Here is a 17,777-nt window from a genome sequence, read left to right as displayed (position 1 = left end):
TAAAGTTCAACCCAGGTAGTACCTTTCATCTTATCTTGTCACGTTCAATGGCGGGGCAACTGATAAACTGTTGCAGGCTTTACTTTTATCTGTTTCTCATTGCTGTTAACCCAAAGATGTGACCAGCAGGTTGAGGGAGGTGACTATCCCCCTCTACTCTGCCTTTGTGAGGCCGCCCCTGGAGTGCTGCATCCAGGCCTGGGGCCGCGAGCACAAGAAGAATGTGGACATGTTAGAATGAGTCCTGAGGAGGGACACAAAGTTGGTCAGAGGGCTGGAGCACCTCTACTATGATGAAAGGCTGAGAGAGCTGGTGATGTTCAACCTGAAGAAGAGAAGGCTCCAGGGTGACCTCATTGCGGATTTTCAGTACTTAAAAGGGGCTTATGAAAAAGGTGGAGAACAACTTCTTCCTTGATCAGATAATGAAAGGACAGAGGGAATGGTTTTAAACTAAAAGAGGGAGATTTAGATTAGATGTCAGGAGGAAATTCTTCACTCAGAGGGTGGTGAGGCACTGAAACAGGTTGTCCAGAGAAGCTGTGGATGCCCCATCCCTGGAGGTGTCCAAGACCAGGTTGGCTGGAGCTTTGAGCAACCTGATGTAGTGGGTGGCATCACTGCCTATGGCAGAGGGGTTGGAACTAGGTGAAGTAGGTCCCTTCCAACCCAAGCCGATCTATGATTCTACAAATGATCAGTAATATTGGTAATGATTTATATTTGTTCTACTAAGAAAGTAATGATAGTTTAATATTGCCAAAGAACTTTGTTGACCTTAACTCAGTACATTCAAGCTAAAACATGATATTTTAGAAGTGTTAACATAATGTCTGAAGTAAAATGACTAAAATATAAAACTACACTTAAATATAAACGTTTCAAAAATTGCAGTACGGTGAGGTCACTTTTAGGCAGTAAAGCACTACAGAATTCTCCCTGTGCAGACAGGATGAATAAATCTCTAACTATTAGAATAAATTTAGCTGACAGTGTTTTAGCATGGCACATGTTGCGTCCTGCTCTAGTTGTGTCCCATCCATTTCTATTCCAGCTGTTTCTACAACCTTCAGAGAAGGTGAGAAGAAAAGCTACCAGGAGTGAAAGAAACAGCAGTGGAAGACATCTTAAGAATATTCACTTTCCACCCTTGCTCCTAGCAAGGAAGTCACAGCATGATTTAAAGCTGTTTCAGTGAATTTTAAAATTGTAGTGACCTCAGTGACACTGAGGGAGGAAACAGAGTTGTATACCATTCTGCAAATCTGAAGCATCTTAGTAACAAATAGCACTGGGCAAAAGAGCAGGACAAGTGCCAAGTTCCAGAATTACTTGATGTGTCATCTCACTGACAAAATCACAGCTTGTTGCATTTTGGTGAATTATGGCCATAATTCATCCAAGGAGGTTGGAATAACATCTTCTCCTAACAATATTATCTAACAATTTGTTGCCTTAAAGCTGCTACTGAATGCCTGTTACAGCAAGACTATGTCAGCCCTGGTCCTCCAAACTCATATAGGGAAATGTTCATAAATGGACACAAGATTGCAAAATTGAAGATTAAACACTTGTAGATGACATGATTTTTGTAGGATATACTCGCCAACTTTTTTAGTTAGACAAAAAGATTTATTAAACTACCACTATATGAATATGAAATAAAATTTCATATGAAACATGAAAATCTGGGTTTGAAAGGTAATAAAATGTGTTATGCATGTATGTATGCATGTATGTGGGCCTATATATCCTAGGTGTGTAGTAAAAGAAGAATTACAGTTAGCACACACACTCTTCCTGAATGAACTATGGCAAGTGCTTAAATAGTCTACTATCATAATACACAGCTGCAGTTTTCAAAGCGGCAGTATTTTTCTGTTAAGTGCACTATAAAAGGAAAATTTTAAATTTACGTTCCTGTCATAAAATCTGGCATGGGCAATAAAAAAACACTTGCAATTTTTTCTGTTAGCTCTAAAACAAAAAGCAAGAAAATGTTCTTTTTGCCATTTTCTATCCCACTTTAGGATATACACAAAATTGTCTTGGGAACAACTGCTCCTTCCAACAAATGAATCTGATTGCTTTACATCACATTCAATAAACGTTTCAAATGTGATTAAACCAATGGACTGCTTCATAGCCCAGTTTTTCTCAAGTCCATTACCGCTTTTACTTTCTGCATCACAGACATTGAAGCTTACGAGTAATTCATGATGCTAGCAGTTTTCAACAGCACAGCTAGTGAGATGTTCATCTCAGTATTGTAATTTGTGTAAGTAGTGTATAGGGGGCTAATAATCAAAAATCAGATTTTTTTTTCTTTAAAAAATTTTAATGAAAATTTCTGTAGCACTAAAGCAAACAAGCTGCACACACCCCCAAACACAGAAACACTTGTTTTTCCACTTTTTTTTTTTTAATCAAAACAGTGCAAATAAATAAATATTCAAAGGATAACACCTGTTCATCAACCCCTGGTATGCAAAAACAAATATACAGCATAAAAGAAAATGGCTAGTTCATCCTACTCATACATTTTCACTGACAAAAGAATGATTAGTTGCCTTGTCTACAAGTAAGTTACATGCAATATTTCCATGTTGTTGAGATTGTTGTTTGCAGCATTTAAAGGATATTAATGCAGCAAAAGAACATCTGCCATGCTGTTTGTCGTGATGCAAAGCCTTGACAACATCCCTCTCTAGTTGAACCATATGCTAGTAACAGAATATATTTTCAAAAAGACAAATCTTATATGTTATTCAGTGAGATGAACATCTCACTGAATTAAGGTCTTTGGCACAACATCACATAGTCATTCTCATGGGAGCTCAAAAAACAACTGAGCCTCAAAAGCTACATGCAAGAAAAAAGGAGAAAAATAAAAAAGATCGTGCCCTATAAATCCTCAAGCAATCAGTAAATACCTGATTTAATATTATCTATAATGTTATATTAGATACAATATTACACATGTATCTATATATATGCATATACCTATATTAGGGTACATCTGGAATGCTTTTTTACCTTTATTTTTTATATTCTTGCAATTCTTATAGCTTTATATTCATTAGACACAAGATTTAATATTTCCTCAAAATGCCTGATGGAAATGAAAGCAAAGGATTGTTTAGTCCTCAGCACGTGTGGATCAACATTAGGTCTACTGGCATTAGCCGTGATCTCCTAATAAACTTATGCCTGAAGATCTGTTCCAAAAATCACTTCTCCAACTTAATTCACACTCTTCACTTGAGAAATTGGCATTTATTCTTGGGTCTATCACAGCAATACAACAACAAACAAACAAAAAACACCACTGACCAACACTGAGCAGTTCCTTGCTCTACTTGCGTACTTGCAGTACACTGAACTGCAGATCAATGATGTATTTAAAAATCAAGATTGTAATCAGGTAATTAGAAGGGGAAATTAGCTGTGAGCTGTGGGAGTGAGAGGAGGATAAGGAACAAATTATATCTGTGCTCTGAAGGTAATCTATTTTAGAGGACACATGTAGTTAGAAACCTCTCTGGTTGGTGCAGAAAGCACTCAGCTGGGGTTTCGTGGGCCCAGCAGTAACAAATGGGAACTGGCAAACATCATGAGGGCCCTCGCCAGACCCGCTCCAAGAGGAATGGGGACACTTCCCAACCTACTGCTGCCACTGGGGCCACCATGAGCATGTTTCTACCACTCCACCCAGGGAACCAGGTTCCCATTCTGTTAGCAGAATGACCTTGGAAGCGTTCTTTGGCCCTATAAACTGGAGCAGAAGTCTGAAAATACTTTGTAGCAAATGACCAGTGGAACAAATATTAGAAACCTGCTCCTCTCCCTAGTTGCCTAATGATCCTGAACACAAAGGGTGATATTCATTTGAACTGGTCTCTATAGGTTCTCATGGTAGTCACCAGAGAAAAATAGGCATCTCTAAAGGTACTTAATTTAAAAAAAATTTAAGTTATCTTTAAGATTAAATTACTTCCTAGATATACTTATTTTGTTCCAATTATATAAAGATCTTAGGGTAAGAAATTAAGACTGCATCATCTAACAAGTAACTATATCCAGTGTTCTTGAGCTTCAAAGAAGAAAATTGAGAATCTACAGCTCTGCTTTTTTAAAGAATATTCTTACGAACCCCACAATCACTTATCAGTCAAGTTTGCTTCCAAAAGTCTCTTCCAGCATGCCTCATTTCTATCATTCCTAATTTTCAAAGATCTGAAAGGATGTACAGAAAACTAAATTGACTTACAGAAGAATGATCACAAAGTAGCCTGTTACTAGCCGATGTTACTGAACAGGGATTTTTCTGTATTTGGATGGTTCTGGTCCTGCTGCATGTGAAGGGTGTGCGGACAGTTCCTGAGAAACAGAGGTGATGGGATCTGCACTCAGCAATCTTTAAGGCCAGCCTGCTTGGCATAGCAAACCTAACTTGAACTTAAATTTATTCATAATAGCTTGCCTTCTTATAGTGCAGATCATTAATCAGATGCAAGATCCTTGCTCTTCCTGTTCGTTTTACAACTACTAATCCTGCTGCAGTTCTTTATATTGAAAGCAGAGCAGGCTTCAAAGAGTTGAGTTACTTCCACTCACAATACCAAAGAGTGTTTTTACTACTTTATTAGTCCTCTCCTCAGGTTGGTTGAGTGTTACTGATTGGCAATATTAACCCAAATCACCCCAAATGGACAGAATACTGCATGACTAAAAGTTCTGACCCTGACACAATAGGACACCAAATGAAAAAGTTGAGATCAACTGAGAGGAGAAAAAAAATGCCGAGCTGAGTGCAGTGGTTAATGAGAGCCTGCTGTCCTGCCCCTAAGACACTCAAGGGTTTGGCAAACCAACATAGCCTGTTCAGTGAGGTACCACCTCCCACTCACAATGAGATGCAAAGTCAGTCTTTATTCCTTGTTAATAAGGCCAAATCTCAAGAAAGTGGCAAGTTTCTACTTAACCTCTCCTGAGGACTTTTTAAGTCATGTCAGCTGGTGCTTTTTGCAAAGAACCAGTAATGCTTTATTGTTTACCAGAGGCACACCCACTTCTATTTTATTTCTTGAGAAAGTGTTACTTAACAGAAACATACCCATACTACAATAAATCCTTGTGATCTCAAATATTTTCTTCTATGCATTAACATCCTTTAAGGATGTTTTCCTTTACAGTCTATTTAAAGACCTGAGACAAACCAATCATTAAATGCAACCACATAATCTTTCCTCACAGGTCTTTAGTAACCACTCTGTGGCAAAACTTCATTGCTTCAAGATAAGAAATTAAGAGCAGCAAAGGGCTGCATTGTACCAGTAATGTAATTTGCAGCTTAGGAACCAAAGTAGTGAATAGTACTAGTTCTTTTTAAACCCTATTGATGACCAGAGAGGTGTTCTGGGATTTGAAGTAAATTAAGAAACAAGATAACATCAGTTTCTAATCCAGCTTAGTTAAGTGATAAGAATAAATGATCCAATTTACTTATACTTCACTTGATAAGAACCAGAAGTCACAGGTGGTGGTTGGTTTGTACAGCTCTTCTCCTGTGCTCAGGGAGCTCCTGATCTTGGGAAAGGCATTGCCAAGTAGCCTTATGAAATTAACAGAAATGCTTTTTCACTGTAAGGCTATTGGCTGAATGTTCTGCCAAACATGCTCAGACACACACATACACACACATGAAGAGTATCCACTGACTATAGGTGGTCAGACTATTTTACTTGACATCCTCAAATTAACTGTCCTGCAGATAGTCTTCAGAACATCCTAAGAGTGAGCAGGAAAAATCAACCAATATGAACAATCACTTCTGAACAACTGTGTCAATACCCCCAGACAGGTCTCTTACTAAAACATTCCTAATGTCACTCAGAAAATAGATTATCAGGTTTTAAGATATCATGGAAAGAGAAAACAATAGCTTAATTACATCCCTTTGAGACCCTACTCATCCACAACACATGAAGTCTCACAGATTATCCAAAAAAAGCTAGAATAAATTGTCTGTCTCCTGTCAGTTATCAACTAAGTCACCATTACTGCAATAAAGTAGCACCCTTGCAAGAATTATTGGCATGTTTCTGCACCACCTCCAGTCTCAATCCAGTCTCAAGTGTTTTTTTTCTTTTTTCTCTCTCTTTTTCTTTTCTTTTTTCTTTTTTTTTTTTTTTTTTCCCCAGGAGCTTGCTAACTATCCAGTTTAATATTTACCTGTCAGCATATCTTGTTCTCAGAAAATTGCTCAGTTTGAAATACTGAACTAGGAAAATCACATAAGTTCTCTACCTGTGGGCTATACTTGCTTCTGATTCCCCCAAATGAGTGGTGCAATTTGTGGGCTTTTGAACTTGTGTGTAAAATAACTGTGATGACCAGACCATCACTCTAAGTATACTAGTGCTAAAAAGTATATCCTTTGAAAAAACACATTCTCTAGGCCATCATAGGTTTATGTTATGTAACTTCATCAGTTAGGAATAAATAAATGGGATTTGAAAGACTTTGCTTAAGGAGTGGAGCAGACTTTAGGGAATTACTGCATTTTTTTCATTCTTCTCATGTAAACATGTATCTCAGGCTTCATCTGTTACTTCTAAAACAGAATTATAATGTTCCAGATGTTGTTAACAGTATGAACATGCCAACGCTCCCTTTAGCTCTCTTGCTAGTTTCATGACAACAAGACAACAACAAACCCTCATTTGAAAACACAAATATTCACTGCTAAAAAGTTCCCCTTTTCTCCCTTGAGTTTCCAGTACTGAAAACAAAATTTGTCACAGCAACAGACCAAAACTCCACTCCTCCCTTATGACTGCTAAACACCTTCGAAAACACTTCCCAAATTACTTGCAATGTCAAGCCCCCACACACCGGCATTGGCTGGCAAGAAGCCACCCCACGGGTACCCACCGCTGCATCCCGCCCTCCTCCTCCTCCCGGCCGGGGCATGGCTGCGGAGACAGGGACTGTGCTGACCCCTCAGAAGGTGCTGGCAGCTCAGTGGCAACAGCTGCCCCCGTTCCAGCAATCCTGTCCCGGTGCTGCCTGCCTCTTTCACTGTGAGGCGGCCGCAGCCAGAGCACAACAGGAAAGCCTCCCCTACAATTGCAGGAAAACCCGCTCCACCTAACTGCCTCCGCCAGCCAGCCAGCCGCCCTTCTCGCTGGGCCGGAACCGAAATACCTGCTTTCTCTCTCAAGACCCAGCCCAGACCTGCCCAGAGGGGCAGGAGGTTGGGAGAAGTGGGTTCTCTTGTGGGGCACCCCAACGCCCTGCCTGGTGGCTGTGGGATGGCACTGCCAGACAGCCTGGTCCAGGGCAAGCTCAGCCCCGGGAGCAATTAACCCAGGAGAGAGTGATGAGGGAGTGGCAGCACCCAGGCCATGACAGGAGACCCAACTGGGCTGCCCAAACCTGCCACATGCAGAATGAGGGTTTCAGGAAGGGGTATTTATTGCTTTCTCCAAATACTTTTTAAAAACTTGATGACAGCTCAAGTCCAACAGGAGTCTGCCAAAATAGGGATGGTCTGAAACAGCACAGTGCCCAAGACTCCATGGAGTCCCCATTTTCTGAAATTTAGCAGGTGAAATGCAAGATAATAGATGTTGCTCAATTTTTTTTAATTATTTTTATTTTTTTTTAGCTAAACTTGCATGCAAGCAGCAAAATGCATCAGAAAACTACAAATGCTTCAGCAAAGTGCCCAGGAAGAATCCTGACTGAAGTCACACCAGACATTTGGTCTCCAACAAAGGTGTTAAAAATTCATGCAAAGTGGAAACAGCAGGAAAGAATTGCTTCCTTGTGTTCTCTGCTTTTCATGTTGCAATGCCTTCTTTAATACAATGGTAACACGGCAAAGTGAAACAAAACATACCTCAGATGTCTGAGCATAAGGATGCAAACCCACACCATCTTTGGTCTTTCTTCCGTGGTTGAGCCAGCACTTTGTTCTCATTGAAACAATAAACAACTGTTGTGATTATTTAATTTCCTACCCATTTCATTTCCTTGAAACAATAGACTGGAGTCCTCACATGTGCACACCCTTCATAAGGTTTTTTAAAGGTTTCTTCTGGCAGCATCAGTTAGCATGCATGTGGAATGACAGCTTGTAACTGAACAAATGAGCATGCAGAAAGCAAGACAGATGTGCAGAGGGGTTGCCATTATTGCAACTCTTTTTCTTTATATTAAATGTCCGTGGGTAATCTATAGGCAAGTCCCAGTAGGGGCCATAGCGTAAGTCCGAGACAGAAGGATTTTAGATTCCTCAGCTCATATCCTATCCTTGAGCTTTCATTAAATGGCATCATGCAGTTTCTTTGGACTGTCCCTCCAGCCCTGCTGGCTCACTCATCCAGGCACATTTGAGATAAATCAGTGTGAAGACCAACTTTATTGGCAGGTGCTGCTCTGCTGCTTTCCACATTATAGTAAGCCTGAGCTTTTCATGCCTTTTGCCTGCAGACAACCAGCCACAGTCTGAAACAGTTTCAATAAATAAATAGCTTTTTTTTGTAGTCAAATCTTCTAATCAATCACAAAACTGATGCCAAACAGTTCCAATAATCTTAATTCTACTGATACTTCTACCTTGATTTCTGCATGCCCGCTTCTTCAGTTTGAGGGTACCATCGCATATGTTTTAACAGATAACCCTGGAAGAGCTTCCAAAATGTATCTGAGTGTCTCTATATGATGGTGTGTCTATGAAGGGTTCAGTGCACTTTTCATATCACGTACATAAGTATGCACATGCACATGTGCAAGAAAACCATTATTGGTAAACACCCATAGCTTGAAATACATCTGCTTGTGCCACTGCCTATGCTAGCTTGTGCTAGTTAACGTTTGGGAGACTTAATTTAGGATAAAATATGCAGCTGAGAAAAATCCACATCCTCTACCATACTAATCTCCCTTCTTCCACTTTCTTAATTCACGTCAAGTATAATATAGATGACTTTTAGCCTTCCTCTTTGCACGCATATAATGAGATCCACAAAAGCCCCACCAGGCAAGTCTTTGGACATGGAGTTCAATTCTCATACAGAAGAAAGACAGAGACATAGAACTGAATGTGATCAAATAATCACAATTTAACGAGATACCACCTTCAGGGACAGCTGTGCCTGTGCATGCTTATGGTACTGACTAGGAGCTCTCATGAATCTTACTAAAAAAGCATTAAGATGTATCAGCTGCCAATGCCCCCTTTCTGCTGAAAGTTTCCACCTTCACCACAGAATCAGCAGAGTGTATGCTGAGTCCCAGCTCATAAATTTCTTTGCAAGGTATGAACTCAGAAATGATTGTTCAAAATGCAATATGGCTGTAGTAAGTTACAGCAGGGGAAAGAAGCAGACAGCTGGTGATGGTAATTTCTTAAACTATGGCCAAAATATTCACTAGATTTCAGCTGACAATGTCCCTAGCTCAACCAGGTTATGAAGAAATTTAGTCTAACACTCTGAGCTAATGTATCTAAGTTAATGTATCTAAATTTAACAGATCTTAAGACTCAGATTCATAAATAAATATTGATTTATTGAACCACTGTAAAATGATTATGTTTCATCATGTGTGATTTCTAAATAATGTCTTTCTCATGACAGTATCTCTACAATTTAAATTATTTCTCTGCAGGCTTCTGTTTCAGCAGAATTCAGGGTTAGCTCTTTAACACCTCATTGCTGTGCAGTATAGTAACCCATTTACTATATCTTCTGGTTACAATGCTCATTGCAACCAAGAAACAGAGCTGTGGGAGTTGGAGTACATCAATGATAGGACAGAAACAAGCAGGTGCCCAACTAGGCTAACTGAGCATTCAAAATCCTAGAAAAAATGTGGTATCAGAACAACTGATCAACTGATCAGGACAACTATCAAGCAACTTAGATGGGGCACAAAACTCTACTCCAGCTTCATTACTGAAATTCACTGAAACACAAACATCCAGTACTGCTGTTTGTGGGGTCCAGTTGTCCTGTTGATAACTCAGACAAAAATAACTTCATAAAAATAGCTGGATTTGAAAATTGGTCCAGATGTTTTTTAAGAAAGCCAGAAAGTGAGATTTTTGTTTGTTTGTTTGGCAATCCTAATACGCAATCTCAGAAACCTTGTTTTTGCCACTTTGCCATCTACGCCACATGAAAGAATTCTCTATGCCACACATTTCAAATGCAGAACAGAAATACAAGATTCTTTAAAAGCTCAAGTACTTGTGGAATTGTATTTAATATTATTTTCATGGACAAGGGATATATATTTTTATATTGACAGGTGCTGCTTGCAAGGCACCAAGCAGTCGATACTCCAATCAGTCCCCTGTACATGCTATGCAAATACCATAGCATAGTATAATGAGATCAAAGTAGAGATCTGTTCTAATATTAACAATTAAATATGCTAATATGTTTGCAGTTCATCACTTTATCAAAGACAAGCAAGAGAGCAGACTCATGAATTACTTATGCTATACAGCTAATCATAGGATTTTCTGATGAAGAAAAATAATAACAATGGATTGCATGATAATAATGCATCTCCATTCTTTCTTGTCTTGTTATAATCTCAGCTAGCACAGAGGGGCTGATCTGCAAGACATGTGCATCTCTCTCTTTTGCTGAGCAGTGCCAAAGTTAGAGCAGCCTCATTGCTGTTCTGAACAACACATCAGAGGTGTAGGGCTCTCCTGTTCTGGGCAAGTACCTTCAGTACATTATTGCTTAATCCCTTCCACTGCCCACCACAAATATAACAAATGGAGAAAGTATGGATGCTTCCACCATTTATTTAGTATTTGGACCTTGTGATTCTCTTTGCATATGAAGAGCACAGAAGGAAGAAAAAGGCAGCCCAGCTTTTTGGAAAAATTGAGAAATGCCATGTCAGCAAGAGCAACTCATGTGATACAATTTGAACAGCTTCTTAATATGAAACTATTTCATATGATACCAATGTACTAATTCTTCTTCAAATGGTTGTTTTAATATTAATTGCTCTTTGAGCTATAAAACCCGTCTGCTGTCTCACGGATAGAAAAGTTGAGACAATGATGAGTGAGTCTATGCAGGTATGCCATTTGCCCCCTAATGTTTCATCTGCATTTTACAATGGTATTTAAATATTCTCTGAATCTGGACCAATAAACCATGCTATAAATGATCCATCCATCGTTAACGCCCTCTGGAGAAAATCAAACCCTAATTTCAGTAGCAGCATGTGATCCTGGAACAATTTGTGCCTCACTGGAGGAGAAACATGTAGTACTTGATTCATATTAGATGAATAGATTAAGAATGGCACCATCAAATATCAAATTTCCCTTATTGAGACAAAATAGTATCTTTCTAAACTTCTTGCTTCCAATACACAGAATCTGCCTGTAATCTTAGGGGTAGGTGAGACAGGGAGATGTAAAAAGAAAAGCTACTCCCATCCCATTTCACTGCTACACAGAACTTGCTTTTAACATTCCCTTGTGATCACTGAAACCATTTGCTCAGTGCTGCTTGTTGGGTTTTGGATAGAGAAAGAAAAGATTAATTACTCTATTCCAAATTGTTAGATTAATGATACAGCACTGAAATCTAATCTTCCCCCTTGAAGGACCCTGAGGGAGCAATCAGGGCAGGCACACGGAGACAACAAATTGGAGGATCAGTTGGAGGACCATTTGGTCCAAGAGGATCAAATTGTTAAAGTAAGATTTAAAGACCATCAGTGTGCAAGTGTATGCTTATAAAACAAGAAAAAGGGAAAGGGAAAGGGAAAGGGAAAGGGAAAGGGAAAGGGAAAGGGAAAGGGAAAGGGAAAGGGAAAGGGAAAGGGAAAGGGAAAGGGAAAGGGAAAGGGAAAGGGAAAGGGAAAGGGAAAGGGAAAGGGAAAGGGAAAGGGAAAGGGAAAGGCATGAACTACCCCAACCAAATCCACATGAATTGGTTCTTTTTTTTATGTCTACTGTCTTTTACTGCAGCATAGACCACAGAATTGTTTACCTTTCCAAACTCACCATACAGAAATATTTTGTACTGAAAACATAAGAAAATTATTATTTTTTTGCTTCGTTATAAGCTACCTTTTAGTAGTATGATGTCAAATCAAACTTGATCTGGAACTTACAAAACACGAAGCCTGAAGTTTCTAAAATACTCATCTGAAGCCAAAGCCTCTGCTACAGTATTTAAGAAAGGAATTAATCCTAAATGGCACAGAAGACAATGAGATCTCCAATGCAGGTATCCTCAGAAGTTTGGGAGGTTTAGAGAGGTTTGACTTTGGGGCTGCTGGCTATATCTAAATCACTCACTGTTTTCCAAAATATTTTTTTTTCTCGACATAAAAGGCAGATTATTCTCGTTGGTAGAGGTGCTTTACAAAGAGGATGTCTGATTACACTTTACCTCTACATGTTCTTCTCATTCAGAAAACAGGAATGTGAATATCACGTCTAAAAACTCAAGAAACACTGCTTGAGTCTGTTCATGTTTTTATGTATTGGTCACAAGGAACTGTATTAGAAATTTGAATTTATATTCTTAAACACTGAAACAAAATCCTTAGTCTCACAGGATGATTGTATGGTATTCATAAGTAGTAGTACATATCTACACTTACAGTAATTAAAAATATATTTTAGCCTTATACCCAGCTCTCCATTTTGCTGAAGGCAACAGGGATGCTTCAGTGTTAAAACTGAAAGATAGATTTCACGAAGAGCTCCAGAAGTACAGGCTCAATGTTCATCAAGGAAGAGTTAGTATTTCCATACCGAAATTGCTACATTTCTTTAAAAGACAGAAAAAATCTGAAGATCATGCCATCAGAATCTTAAATCTCATTTCACTTCTCATTAAGAATTTTCTTTCAACTGATATATACTCAGCTTCTTCATTCAACACCTGAACAAAATAGGTGGGTTAAGGTTGTTTTGGTCTTGTTTTTCAAACAATATATTATATACCTAATATTTGGATACTATTCTTTATCATTCTCTGAAAGAAAACTTATTTTTCTGTGATAAAAGCAATCCAAGTAAACAGCTATTTAGTTAATGGTTACGTTAGGTTTTGCAGTTAATACCTGTTGCTCTTATGTAACATGCTATTCAACATGTTTTCTCCATAACCCTCTTAGAGGAAAGAAAACCTCTTATTCTGCTCAGCTAACTATGCTGCAGTACTAAGCATTTTCTTTTATCAACCTCTAGAGGAACTGTCTTTATCTTGCAATGCTAAGACCTAACAAAAGCACTTTCTGACAGTCCTTCATCATCTCACTATGGTATCAGAACAGGTTTAAAAAGGATTAGATTCATACAGATGAGAACAAGGCTAATATGTTGTCTCTACTATTTGCTGTCAAGCCAACATCCTTGCTGTTGAAAACTGCAAGTTTTGAATCACATAACAGTTAGGTCAAAGTTCCCTTTTAATTCCATTTGACTCAAAATTCCTGAAAATTTGCGGAAAAGTGATCAAGATTGATAGGTACAAAACATCTTCATTAAACTTGATATAAGCCACAATATGCTAACTTTACTGACTCAGACACTGTACGTTCACAGGCAAGTCCAACTATGTTTCTTATTGCCATACATATTTCTAATGTTCTATGCTTTGTCTTACAGAAATTAATGTATTCTTGAGCAACTACAAACTATTTCAAAAGCATATAACTATCTAAACTTTGTGTGGTTATCAAACTATTACTTTAATTACAAACAGCACTGCATATTAGAATTTATTATTTGCATATTAATAAAATGTTCTTTCAAGTGATTAGCACAATTGTGATAAATTTCTGACTTTCTCATTCACATGGACACATGTGAATTGCTGCTGAAACTTCATTTCTGTTTTCAACTGAGGCCATTGTTCTACAGCTTTCTTTGAAGGGGATGTATTTCACTGCAAATAGTAGTGGCAATCATGTTGCAGGGACTAAGAGACAGCAACAGATACAATAATTTCCTGGGAATGCTAAATAAAGTACATAGATAAATACTTAGAGAATTAGAGACAAAGCAAATGTATGCTAATGAAATGATCTTTAGTCTCAAGGGTATATCTATTGTCTTCCAGGGATATTCCTGTATTCACTGCACCAGTGTATTTTAAAATGAATGAGGACCATCAGCAATTTGAACTGAATAGCCTTGAAATGTATTAGTAAAAGAAAACTGTCTTTTAATACAGAACATTAGCTCATGCAAAACAAAGCAAAGCATCAGGGAACACAAATCCTTACTTAACGGCATAGTGCCTGTTGAGTGGCTTAAGTGAATTTTATGCTAGCAAAAGACTGCAGGATCAAGACCCTCGACATGTATGAATACATATACACCCTTATGTTATTCTCATAAGTGAAGAGATATAACTATTTACAAATGCAAGTCCATAAAGAGGATGATTATGGATATTCAGTGTTCTCAATGGAAAGCAAATTGCTTCAAACACTGTAAAAATGATATACTTAGTCTACAGTTAGTTCAGAGACCGGTCCTCGTAACCTCACATAAGACGAATTTAAACTCAGACCTCCAGAGACTGCTAAAGAAAATATCTCCACAAAGGCTGGCCTTGCTGATTACGCATGATTTATGTGTTGATTTGTGCTTTTCTGATTCTCCAAAGAAACATAAATCACTGGAATGCATTACATATTATTTTTTGTATGCACTACTGACCTGTTCATCTGACTTTTTCTCCATTCACAAACTAAAAAGAGAAAATTCATAAGCCAGTATGCATTGTAAAGAGACTTCTTAGAATGTTCAAGTTTTAATTAATGAGTTCATTATAGCTAGGAGCACTTGTTAAACATATAGCTCTAATTAATCCCATCAATCACATTCCCTCTTTAACTACTAGTGATTTGCAAGAAATTAAGTGAGCACCAATCTTGGGTAACAGAGCAACCACTTTTTTTTTCCCCGTATTTATTATTACATTTCTAATTATCTGTCAGTTTTCCTCTTGTATCCTACTCTTTACTCTCTATCCTCCTGTTATCATCTTTGTCAGGGTAGTGCACCCACATCTAGAAAATAAAAAACAAAGCTCATTACCAAATTATAGATTTTAGAATCATGTAAGTATTGGTTTCTGTCAACCTGAAGTAAGAGCCTGTCACTATGTTTAGGCTACCTAGAGCCCCTGCAGGTCTCAGTAGCCCTGTCATGGTAGTATATGTAAAAGAATTTTCCCTTAAAAATCAAGGATAACCAAGAGACAAGGAAAGAAATATGATACAGTTTACTTTCTGCTTTTCATCAAAAGAATCTCCTGCTACTGTGACCTATCATAAATTACAGCATAAATTAAAACACAAAAGTATACCTCCCAGCTCAAAACCATGGGGAACGGTGCATTTATTCTCAAGCAAGAAAGAAGGAAAACACTTTTAAATAACAAAGCAATCTAGCAGGTAAAAGCTATGAACAAAGACTCCAATAGTGACTCAAGAAAAAAAAATCATGTGGTTATTTAAGCAATATCAATATCCTTGGGGATTAATTGTTATGAAACTTTCAGATCTGGAGCTTGAAATTACAAAAATCCTCTAACTGATATGAGTGTTAAGGTTTTTGTGGATGAAGAAGCCATCACACAGTCAGTTATGTTTAAAAAGCTCAAGATCATACTAGAATGATATTAACATGCCACAGAGAACACACGTTGGCCAACTGAGAATAACACATATTGCAGCTATTAGTTTTAATCTATTTGAACCAGGGATTTTTAATACTGGCATATTTTTCTTAGGAAAATCTCATGTTTCCTATGAAAAATGAGCAGTCTTCACCATTGCCATGGACAAGCTATGGCCCATAGAAGATGTTTAAGTTAAACAAAAACTGAGGAACAAAACAGTTACTGACTGAACCTCTCCCTGGAATACCCTCTGTTGCTGGTAACAGGCAGCTGGACAGCCATCAGCAAGCTATTTCCCCTCATTTTTTTCATTTGAGTGCATTTTTATACTTTGGGCCTTCATAACATTCCATGACAATGAGATCCACAGATCTGCTGAGCAAGAAGTTCACAAATAAGTAGATGTGATATATAACAGTGCCTAGCACAGTGAAGATGCACAGCACTTTAATATTAACTGCAAAGTCAATTTTCCACTCCAGGCTTTTATTTGCCATACCTATCATTAAGGTAACATACCTAGCTTTCTTTAGGTCAAATAGACAGAGCAGAAGTCCCTTGAAAAATAAAGTTAATGGGCTGCAAAGAGTGCACTAGATTGGGTTATTTCGTAGTAACATTTGTTGATGTAGCTTATTTTTCAGTTGCCAGTAGAGAGAGGCCCTATGCTCTGCAAGGTTCCTCTCCACTTGCCAGTCTTGTATGTATTATCAGCTCAGGAATGCAATAACTTCTCTTTTCTTCTTTTGTTCTTTCCCGCCGTCTCCATCTAATTAATGCCAACCAGAATAAATATGTCTTTGTGAACCAGTCAGACATAGCAGTGGCCGAGCCAAGTAGCTGCTCCAGGTGGTAGTATGTGTCCATCCATATTTCACAAAGCAACCAAACAGGTTCAGCAACATCCAACATCATGGCGTGACTTGAAAGAGAGAAAAGAGAGAAAGAAAGAGAGAGAGAGAGAGAGAGAGAAAGAGAGAGAGAAAGAGAGAAAGAGAGAGAAAGGAGGCAGGGAAGACAAGACAGGTTGATAATGCACCCTTATATTATTTTGCACTAACTTTAATGAACCTGTATTAAATTCACGGTCATAATGACTTTTTTGTTACAAGAAGAGAGGAATTTTTTCCACAACAGACAAAAATAATTTGTTCAGGATCTTGAACGACAGACAGAGCACACTTATTAAACAGCAGCTAGCCAACAGAAATGTCTTCTCTAGGAAACCAATCTGGATGGCTAATGCTCCACCCCCAGATGACCATGCTCTAACCATATTGAAACCACAATCTCTTGCAGGTGGATGTAAACTTCACATTCTCTCACCACCTTTGTTTGCTGCTGGATCAACCTAATATTGTCTTCCATTTGCATTTGTCCTAGCTGAGAAAATCACCTAGCAGAACATGAATATTCATCCTCTCTATTTCAGCCACAAGAAATGATGACCAGGTGTTGCATTACCTGAAGTGCTGGAGAAAATAAGTAGCTACAGTATGCCAGAAAACAAAATAAAAAAAAAAATTGCTGCTACTGGAAGTTAGAATAAATAAAATCATTATATCCTCCGAGACTGATGTGTTAAGTGCTTTCCTCCTGCACTCTGTTTGCAGCGTTTTCTATTTCTTCCAAGTTCCTCATCAGCATAAATAAGAACACTCACAATAGTGCCATAAACTTCATCAGCCCGTAGAGTCACATCAGGAATATAAATCCATGCTATGATCTGTTCAAAGCAGAGGGAAGGCTAGGTTCTAAAGTGTTACTCTAAGGAAGATCCTGTGTAAAACACGAAGTTTTGCAAAATACCTTGGAACATTGTGCAGCCCATTTCTCAGGCAGTAAAACCAAAGAAAGAAGGAGGGGAGGGGAGGGGAGGGGAGGAGAGCTGTGGGAAATAGATCTCATAGCACTCATTTTTCTCATCTGTATACCTAAATTTAACAGTATACCATATTCTGAATTATCTTCTTTTTGGCCAACTTGGGCCTTATATTTGACAATATATTAATTCTTTCCCCTTCTTTCAAAGGAAATACATCTAAGGGACAGAGGAAAGTAATTTACAGCATGTTGCTTTGT

The 17,777-nt window shown here is 38.2% G+C and overlaps 1 protein-coding gene across 10 annotated transcripts in view; it reads right to left on the bottom strand.

Moving 5' to 3' along the window:
- MID1 (midline 1) overlaps positions 1-17,777 on the bottom strand; it is a 251,404-nt gene that overhangs the window by 109,672 nt on the left and 123,955 nt on the right. The window contains exon 1 of one of the 10 annotated variants that reach the window (XM_080593005.1): positions 7,210-7,349. The exons of 8 other annotated variants lie outside the window; for them this stretch is intronic. The gene's annotated coding sequence lies outside the window, so the exon portion shown is untranslated. Of the gene's footprint in view, positions 1-6,936; positions 7,144-7,209; positions 7,350-17,777 lie in introns of those variants that run through there. One more of the 10 variants, XM_080592999.1, reaches the window with a different exon arrangement.

The sequence above is a fragment of the Anser brachyrhynchus genome, assembly GCF_964034855.1.
Source record: "Anser brachyrhynchus genome assembly, chromosome: 1".
Classification (NCBI taxonomy): domain Eukaryota; kingdom Metazoa; phylum Chordata; class Aves; order Anseriformes; family Anatidae; genus Anser; species Anser brachyrhynchus.
Note: the sequence above shows the minus strand (reverse complement) of the source record. Positions and strands in the feature narration are given on the sequence as shown.